Genomic DNA, 10000 nt, shown 5'->3' with positions numbered 1-10000 from the left:
ACCATTGATATATAGGGATCGTTCAGTTCTATATTTAAGAGATGAGGAATTACGTACATTATTTACATTATTTACATTTGATGGATATTTGTCCTCATCTTGTTTGTTGTTAACACGTTTCCGCTGATATACCCTACAGCTTTCTTCAAGTGTCTTGGGGAAATTTCGAACCTGGGTTCTCATTCGATGTTGTTGTTGTTGTTATTATTGTTGTTGTTGTTGTTGTTGTTGTTGTTGTTGTTGTTGTTGTTGTTGTTGATCACACCGTAATTGCCCACGGGCATTTAGCGTAGTGGTTAAGAGCGCGGGCTACAAACCCCGAGATTCCGATTTCGATTCCAAGCAGTGACCTGAACAGTAACAACAACAAAAACAACAACAACAACAACAACAACAACAATAATAATAATAATAATAATAATAATAATAATAATAATAATAATAATAATAATAATAATAATAGCATCGAAAAATACCTTAGGAATGAGAACCCAGGTTCGAAATTTCCCCCCAAGACACCTGATGAAGGCTGGTGAGTATATCTGCCGAAACGTTGTGGTAACAACAAACAAGATGAGGACAAATATCCGTCAAATTTAAATAATGTTAAATAATGTAAATAATGTAAATAATGCAAATATTGGGATCGTTGTAATCGACTTCCCTCTTCCCTTAAAAGCTGCTGGTCTTATACCAAAATTTTAAACCATTATTTAATATTGTTGCTGTGTTTGTTATTGTTGTTGCTACTGTTGATGTATTTTTTGTTGTTGCTGTTCTTACGTTGCTGTCGTCGTTGATATTGTTGTTATTTTAGTTGTTGTTTTTTGTTATCGTCGTTCTTGTTGTTGTTGTTGTTTTTGTTGATGTTGTCATTGTCGTTCAAGTGCTTGTTGTTGTTGTTGTTGTTGCTGTTGTTTTAATAGCAAGTGGTGAACGAAACGGATTGCTGCTTACCAGTAGATCAATCACTGGTTCACTGTATTTAAGACGCAAAGATTGACAAATTCTGGGGTGTATTTACAACCCGCTGCAGAGCAAATATGAAAATGAACAATGCTAAAAACATAGCATTTTTTTTTTTCCTTTTCACTTTTCTCAAAATGTATATTTTCCCTTCCTCCCCTATTTGAATTCACAAATATATTTGTGTGTACATATGTATATACATGTGTGTGTGTGTGTGTGTGCGTGTATTTATATATATATAGATATAGATATAGATACACACACATATACACACACACATATACACACATACACACATACGCATATATATGCGTCTATATATATGTGTATATGTGACAGAGAGAGAGAGAGGTGGGGAGAAAGAACTTTGTTTTAATGATACAAGAGACAACAAAAGTTTACCAACCAATCAACCAACGTAATCGTTTGATTTCCTAGAATTCGCTATCAGATTCCCTGAAATCACATCTCATCGTCTTAAAAAATAACTCCTTGGGTAAAGGCGTTCTTGGTTCTTTCACTGCACGTCGGAAAAGATTGGATGATCACTAGTAGAATATTTTTGCTCATAGACATGCTCGACCAGGACTGACTTGGGGTTAAAAAACAACGACGGCAGAAATTCAAAGATTGGATGATCACTAGTAGAATATTTTTGCTCATAGACATTCAAATACTGGAGTTGATTTAATAGCTGAAGTATTTCGACAGAAATCGTCCGCTTTAAGGCTATTATAGACATTATATGAATAATATGACAATGGTCAACATTAAGTATCTAGAAACATCGAGAAGGATCCATAGCATTGCTTTCAGAGGGCCAACAAAAAGTAAGAGATAAAGCTTCTTCCAGTTGAGTACATTTTGTACCAAATTAACCTTGACTGAGTAAACTATGATCAAAATCGTTCAATCAATCACCATCATGTCTTATTGTATAGCAATGTATCCTTCTGTTTTAAGGTGTTATATGATGAAGTGTGGGTATTACGCAATGTGACAAGGCTAGCCTTTCGAAATACAGGTACAACAGAAACAGGAAGAAAGAGTGAGAGAAAGTTGGGTGAAAGAGTACAGCAGGGTTTGCCACCATCCCCTGCCATAGACTCGTGGAGCTTTTAGGTATTTTCACTCAATAAACACTCCCAACGTCCGGTCTGGGTATTGAAACCGCGAGTCCGATGCTCTAATCACCGGGCCATTGCGCCTCACATACACACATACATGATGATTGTACTGAAAGGCCAATATTAAGCTGGGAGCTACGCATAGTAGCTTCAAGAGCCGCATGCAGCTCACGATCCACCTTTTGACCAACGTTAATTTAAAGATTCTTTTGCTGACATGCGGTTACGTTATTTCTGGGACCATAAAAGACTAAAAAAAACAATAGAAGGTTAATGAAATAATATTCTCGAATATGGAACAGTGGTGCAACAATCAAACAAGCAACAACGAATGCCCTTTGTCAATTAAACTGCTGTAACAATAAACAAAGCAGTGTTATACATCCTAGTTTAAATAAAACTGATGTGCACGCACGCGTATGTGTGTGTGTGATATATGAGCGTGTATATGTATGTGTGTGTTGTGTTTATTTATATATATATATAAATTAAACTTATTTTAACATTAATTTACTCTGGACAAGTATGTTTTATGTTGTGTTTATATACATACATATATATATATATATACATATATAATTTCAACAATTGAGGGCAAAATTAATTAATTATTAATCAATTTCACCAAGTGTTCAGTATGCAAAGGGACCATTCAAGCGAATTCAAATTATTACATTATATAAAGGGCTTAGTAAAATAAATTACTTTGCAGCTACTGAATTAGAAATAGCAGCTAAAAAACTTTTTTAAGGCTATTTCTAATACTTAAAGAAAATCTCTCTCATATATAGTGTTTGCATAATTTAACTCACAAAAGTTGGGGGTAAGACATCGAAAAATCAAATGCTAAGGTTATTCGAGAACGTACGTTTCAAGATTAGTCAAAACAACATTTTATCATCGGCTCGGAAATTCCTTGGTTTGGATTGGAAACACTGAAAATAAGAAATACCCTCTCGAAGATCTGCTTCCAACTAACAGTGTCAACAAATTCAAAATAAGCAAGCGAAGAATCTCTGTTCTCCCCCTTTCCACCAGCGTGGGTTAAAATCATCAAACTCTATGCTTATTTCGGTAAAGTCCGAAGCATTAATCAGAGGAGATTAATTATAATTTCAACAATTGAGGGCAAAATTAATTAATTATTAATCAATTTCACCAAGTGTTCAGTATGCAAAGGACCATTCAAGGCGAATTCAAATTATTACATTATATAAAAGGGCTTAGTAAAATAAATTACTTTGCCGCATACTGAACTCATTAGAAATAGCAGCTAAAAAACTTTTTTAAGGCTATTCTAATATTAAAAGAAAATCTCTCTCATATATAGTGTTTGCATAATTTAACTCACAAAAGTTTGGGGGTAATGACATCGAAAAATCAAATGCTAAGGTTATTCGAGAACGTACGTTTCAAGATTAGTCAAAACAACATTTCTATCATCGGCTCGGAAATTCCTTGGTTTGGATTTGAAACACTGAAAATAAGAACATACCCTCTCGAAGATCTGCTTCCAACTAACAGTGTCAACAAATTCAAAATAAGCAAGCGAAGATCTCTGTTCTCCCCTTTCCACCACGTGGGTTAAAATCATCAAACTCTATGCTTATTTCGGAAAGTCCGAAGCATTAATCAGAGGGAGATTATTTAATTTCAACAATTGAGGGCAAAATTATTAATTATTAATCAATTTCACCAAGTGTTCAGTATGCAAAGGGACCATTCAGGCGAATTCAAATTATTACATTATATAAAAGGGCTTAGTAAAATAAATTACTTTGCCGCATACTGAACTCATTAGAAATAGCAGCTAAAAAACTTTTTTAAGGCTATTTCTAATACTTAAAGAAAAATCTCTCTCATATATAGTGTTGCATATTTAACTCACAAAAGTTTGGGGGTAATGACATCGAAAAATCAAATGCTAAGGTTTTCGAGAACGTACGTTTCAAGATTAGTCAAAACAACATTTCTATCATCGGCTCGGAAATTCCTTGGTTTGTTTGGATTTGGAAACACTGAAAATAAGAACATACCTCTCGAAGATCTGCTTCCAACTAACAGTGTCAACAAATTCAAAATAAGCAAGCGAAGAATCTCTGTTCTCCCCTTTCCACCAGCGTGGGTTAAAATCATCAAACTCTATGCTTATTTCGGTAAAGTCCGAAGCATTAATCAGAGGGAGATTAATATAATTTCAACAATTGAGGGCAAAATTAATTAATTATTAATCAATTCACCAAGTGTTCAGTATGCAAAGGGACCATTCAACGGCGAATTCAATTATTACATTATATAAAAGGGCTTAGTAAAATAAATTACTTTGCATATATATGTATGTATATATTGATTATACTTATTTTAACGTTAATTAATTTACTCTGAGCATGTATGTTTTTCATTCTAAACTACAATTTAATTTTGATTTAAGGTTTTCTTCGATTTTTTCCTCGATATTTAATTTTATATCACCGATTCTTTTTTTAAAATCGTCAGTTGAAACGACCAATGAAATGAAACCAAACTCTGTCAATGTAAATTGTACAAAATACAACAATTTACATATATATGTAACCTTAATTCATGCCCCATTCTTAATCACAACTGTCCGACGAACGGGAACGTGAAGCACTGAGATTTTTTATGATATTTTGTAATGTTTTTGCAGCTTTAATAATATAGTGTGTATGTGTGGTGTATATATATATATATATATATATATATATATAAGTAGGTGAATGAGTTATCCTAGCATGGAAAATTCGTTTAACCGATACCTGGGTAGCAAATTCACGTCGGAAAACACGGTTGAAGCGACCTGTCAAGGGTAGAAACTCCGTGTTCTTGTGTGGAAATTTGTGTGTTTTTTATATGAATAAATGAAAGAATGGAGTCGAACGAAGATGTTAACATAATTCCTTTACTCTCGACACATGTTTCGAAGACAGCATACTTTTATTCCGAAGGAATAAAGGGTGCATTATGCAATCTTCTCATCAGGAAAGATAAGGAGCATACATACATACATACATACATACATACATACATACATACATACATACATACATACATTCATACATACATATGTAAGCATATGTAAGTATATACATGTGTGTGTGTTGAAGGGATTCAACTGGAGTGAAACAGAAAAGACAGTCAGAAGGCGATAACTAAGAAAATTCGTCGATGGATTATGCTCCATTGAGAATGAAGGGTTGAAGTAGGTAGATACACGTCTGCAGAATGCTCAGCCGCTTGCACATTAATACAAGAGCAGATAACCCAATTATTCGATCAGCTTAATCCTCGTCGTCAAACGATGGACATCCACAACCACCTAAGTGTATAAGTGCTTTGTGTTAGTTTGTTTGTGTGTATGTATGTGTTTGTGTGTGGGGGTGCATATGTGTGTTTGTGTGGGTGGGGGGCGTGTGCATATGTGTGTATTTGGGAGTGTGTGTGTGTGTGTGTGTGTGGTGTGTGTGTGTGTGTGTGTGTATGTGTGTGTGTGTGTGTGAATGTCAGAAAAGTAAAAGGCAATATTGACCATGACATCATTCACAATGTGAATCCCATATCACGACCAGCAGTTCCCTTCAGTCATTATTATATGTTGTTGTTGTTGCTGCTGCTGCTGTTGCTGTTGTTGTTGTTGTTATTATTATTATTATTATTATTATTATTATTATTATTATTATTATTATTATTATTATAGTTTCAGTAATTCTCTTTCGATTACGTCACGATGTTTTTATTCAGGAAACTTAAATCACACATAAAGGCAGCAATATTCAAAGGTGGGCCATTGTAAAATGTTCTTCCTAATAAAACAGTTTTACGAGTCTCATTTCATTTTGTATGAAAGAAAATAAATATTTCAATATCTAGTAGAAAGAAGAAAAAAGAAGAATGAAAACAAAATCAAACAAGGTCAATTTTAAACGGATTCAAAAGCACCGTTCTTTAAAAAAAAACCTTTTCAAAACAGTGAATATAAAGAAAGTGAGCAAGGAAAAGATTGGTTACTACGATACCAACAAAGGCGTCCTCTACAGGGTGGACTGTCTGACCTGCTAAAAATAGCTATATAACCTATAATCCTTCAGAATTATTCACTTTGTAGTCTTAAAATTCTGGAGGAGTTTTAAGACGTTAACGACGCTGTAGTCGTTAAAAACTGTAGACTTTAAAGATTGCAGTGTCTTTAATGTTTCGAGTTAAAGTCATTCGTCTGAAAGAGGTACTGTAAAAGCAATAAAATAATGAGAGAGAAGAAAAACCACGGCAAGGAAAATCGAAGGTAGTGAAGCCACGGGTGGCGTTCTGGGTAGGGAAAGTTGTTGGAAGTAGTGGTTTGTTTGAGGATAGGGCCTGCTGGACTGGGGGCTAAACAAAAAAAGAAACGGCGACGGTTACAACTACAACGACAAAGGCCAAATGTTTTATACACATTCAACATACAAAAATCCTGGGCCGCAGTAAATGAACCCTTTTGTCTGTCCTGCGTGTAACGTGATATACAGCACATATTTTCTGGGGGTTTTTCAACCACCAGAACCACTTTGAACTTATGAAAAAGAAGCTTTATATTACTCAGAACGTATGAAAGAAAAGGTTTAGCTAAAAGTCTGAAAGCAAGTATGAACGTTTAGAACAAACTTACAAAATTGCTTTGGACAAGCAAAGAGTTAAGACAGGCAAAGAGAGAATATTCAATCGGATCCATCCCGTCCGCTGTTTTCAATTCACACAGGAAGAATTATGAATTCAGTAACAGCAGTTTGTTGAAAAGGCCCTCGTATGTGTGTTAAATTTCCCGGTGAGGCTAACTACATGCAGATATGACTCCTTGGTTTTATTTATCCACAGGACAATGTAAGTTATAAGAATGGTGCGTTGCCTAATGCACCAGAGTCTCAGCATGGTCATTTGACCTATCAAAAATAGCAACCTACTCTCCCGCAAATCATACTCAACCATAATTTTTTTAAAATTCGAATGAATTAAGTGATGATAAAATTATATAATAGTTTAATGCTTGAGATACACAGAGTAGAGATGTCTTTAACGTTTCAGATAAAAGTCCTTAATTTGAAGAGGTATAGTAGAAAAAGCCTTAAAAGAACGAGAGAAGAAGAAGAAGAAGAGAAGAAGAAGAAGAAGAAGAAGAAGAAGAAGATGGAAGAAGAAGATGGAAGAAGAAGAAGAAGAAGAAGATGGAAGAAGAAGATGGAAGAAGAAGAAGAAGAAGAAGATGGAAGAAGAAGATGGAAGAAGAAGATGGAAGAAGAAGATGGAAGAAGAAGAAGAGAAGAAGAAGAAGAAGAAGAAGAAGAAGAAGAAGAAGAAGAAGAAGAAGAAGAAGAAGAAGAAGAAGAAGAAGAAACGGCAAGGAAAATGGAGAGCAGTGAAGCCACGTGTTGCCTACGTCAGAGCCATTTTTTGAAGAAGATACATCATAGGTTTGTGCTATCAAAGATGATCTGGAGCCAAACAAGATCAAGCGTCTTCAGACAAATAATAAGGTATTATCCGTTGCTTCTCACATCACAGCAGTAATGCCGATACTAACATATTAATACAGTTGACTTCAAACTTTCAGACAGAAATGGTATGTGGCAGGCAGACCATATTATCTAAATTCGCTGCCTAATAAGCAGTAAGAGGATTATGAGTCTGGCAGTGGCTGGTAGAGTAAGGGAGGCGCCGAAAATGAAAGTTAGTTTCTAATGAGGCTATATGCCGAATGGAAAGCATGTTGCTCTACCAAACTTGTCTGAGGCACAGTGTTCTGGACGAGTTCTCCTCCTGAAGTTTCAAAATTTAAGTTAGTTCCAGATGAGGCCATTCTGCAGCTTTAACATGTATTACAAAATTCATCATCATCATTGTTCGACCGTGGTCGAGACAATGGAATTTACTATGCTACGCCAGACTTCACGATCCATCATAGCATTACGGAGGTCCTGTTGCTGGATGCCTGTATCCCTGGAGATTACATCAGGGTAGAAGAGTGTGCGCCCTCTGGTATCGCGAGTAGATGGCTTCCAGAAGAACAACACTGAAACAACAACAACAGCAACAGCAGCAGCAACAATGCGATGGCAACGGCGACGCGACGGTGATAGCGACGGTGATGGCGCCGGCTGCGGCTAAAGCTTCGTCTACGAAATTCCATGGCAAAACATTCCTGTCTCTGACTAACCGCTATGTTACTTGACATAAAGAGACACAACATAAACAATACCAGTTTCAGACAGGTGTAAACATGAACACCGCACATTCACACAGACACACACGTACATATACAATTATATATATACACATGCACATTTGTATGTATATAATACAAGGTGTGGTAGAGAACTCAATTTCATACAAAAGTTACTTGTCTAAGATTGCAAGTGAGATCGAACCCGGAACTTAAACGGTGGCAAGACGAGCTTCTTAACCATACAGGCATTACATACACTCCATATTCATAATCATGTGATCACATATTTCACACGAATATTCCTGGATAAGAATAAGTCAAAAGGCTATTATGAACACAAACAGACCAATACTTATTTCTTTACTGTCCACAGGGGGCTAAACACAGAGGGGACGAACAAGGACAGACAAAGGGATTAAGTCGATTACTTCGGCCCCAGTGCGTAACTGGTACTTATTTAATCGACCCCGAAAGGATGAAAGGCAAAGTCGACCTCGGCAGAATTTGAACTCAGAACGTAAAGACAGACGAAGTACTGCTAAGCATTTCGCCCGGAGTGCTAACGTTTCTGCCAGCTCGCCGCCTTTGTCAGACCAATACTGACAGGATCTAATGATTATATTTCAGCTGATGCTAAGCATGTCGACTTAATGGTTGTGGGGAAACTCTAGGGATAGCTGAGCAACAAAAGGTCTACAGCAGTGGTTCATATGACATCTGAGGGTCCTTATAAGATTTGGGATGAAGGGTCAACGGGAACGAAACAGCAAATTGGGGACCCACAGTAACTCATTAAGGATTCATGAAAAAAAAATTGCTTTAGATGTATGTATTGCAAGAAACAGCTAAGTTTCTTTATCTAACATTTTACATGGTTCAACTTACACAAGTTGTGTGAATAACAAAAGAGGAATTTTGAAAGAAGTTTCTATAAAACTAGTTTTTAGATAGCGAAAGGGTATGGAGGTCCACCAAAATAAAATAGTGATCAACCATAGATAAAAAATGGCTGAGAACCTCTGGTCTACTGGGAAGAAGCCTCCATACCTCCACTCCATGCAAGCCGATGAGCTGGCAGAAACGTTAGCACGCCGGGTGAAATGCTTAGCGGTATTTCGTCTGCCGCTACGTTCTGAGTTCAAATTCCGCGGAGGTTGACTTTGCCTTTCATCCTTTCGGGATTGATTAAATAAGTACTAATTACGCACTGGGGTCAATATAATCGACTTAATCCGTGTGTCTGTCCTTGTTTGTCCTCTCTGTGTTGAGCTCCTTGTGGGTAGTAAAGAAATAGGCATTTCATCTGCCGCTACGTTCTGAGTTCAAATTCCGTCGAGGTCGACTTTGCCTTTCATCCTTTCAGGGTCGATAAATTAAGTACCAGTTGCGTACTGTGGTTGATCTAATTGACTGGCACCCTCCCCAAAAGTTTCGGGCCTTGTGCCTAGAGTAGAAAATAATTTCTTACACTTTCAGTGGGGATGGGCCACATCCAGACCATAACAGTGACATAGAAGGTGGCATCTCTCTGTTGCCATTTTCTATGTTACTATCTACATTGCAACCCTCGTAGTTGGTTAAGGGGCCCAGAATCAAGATGCCAGTAGGAACTCTTCTCAGCTTCCTAAGGACGCACTAGTTGGCTTGCGACTAAGTTATTTCAGGTGTTAAAAGAAGGCTATAAACGTTG

At 36.6% G+C, this 10000-nt stretch overlaps 1 protein-coding gene across 2 annotated transcripts in view; it reads left to right on the top strand.

Annotated features, from left to right (window-relative positions):
- The window catches only part of LOC115216257, a 61621-nt gene that overhangs the window by 11867 nt on the left and 39754 nt on the right, over nucleotides 1-10000 (top strand). The gene's annotated exons all lie outside the window — the stretch shown is intronic.

Source organism: Octopus sinensis, linkage group LG10 (genome assembly GCF_006345805.1).
Source record: "Octopus sinensis linkage group LG10, ASM634580v1, whole genome shotgun sequence".
NCBI classification, from domain to species: domain Eukaryota; kingdom Metazoa; phylum Mollusca; class Cephalopoda; order Octopoda; family Octopodidae; genus Octopus; species Octopus sinensis.
The sequence above is the reverse complement of the archived record's forward strand: the minus strand, read 5'-3'. Positions and strand labels throughout refer to the sequence as shown.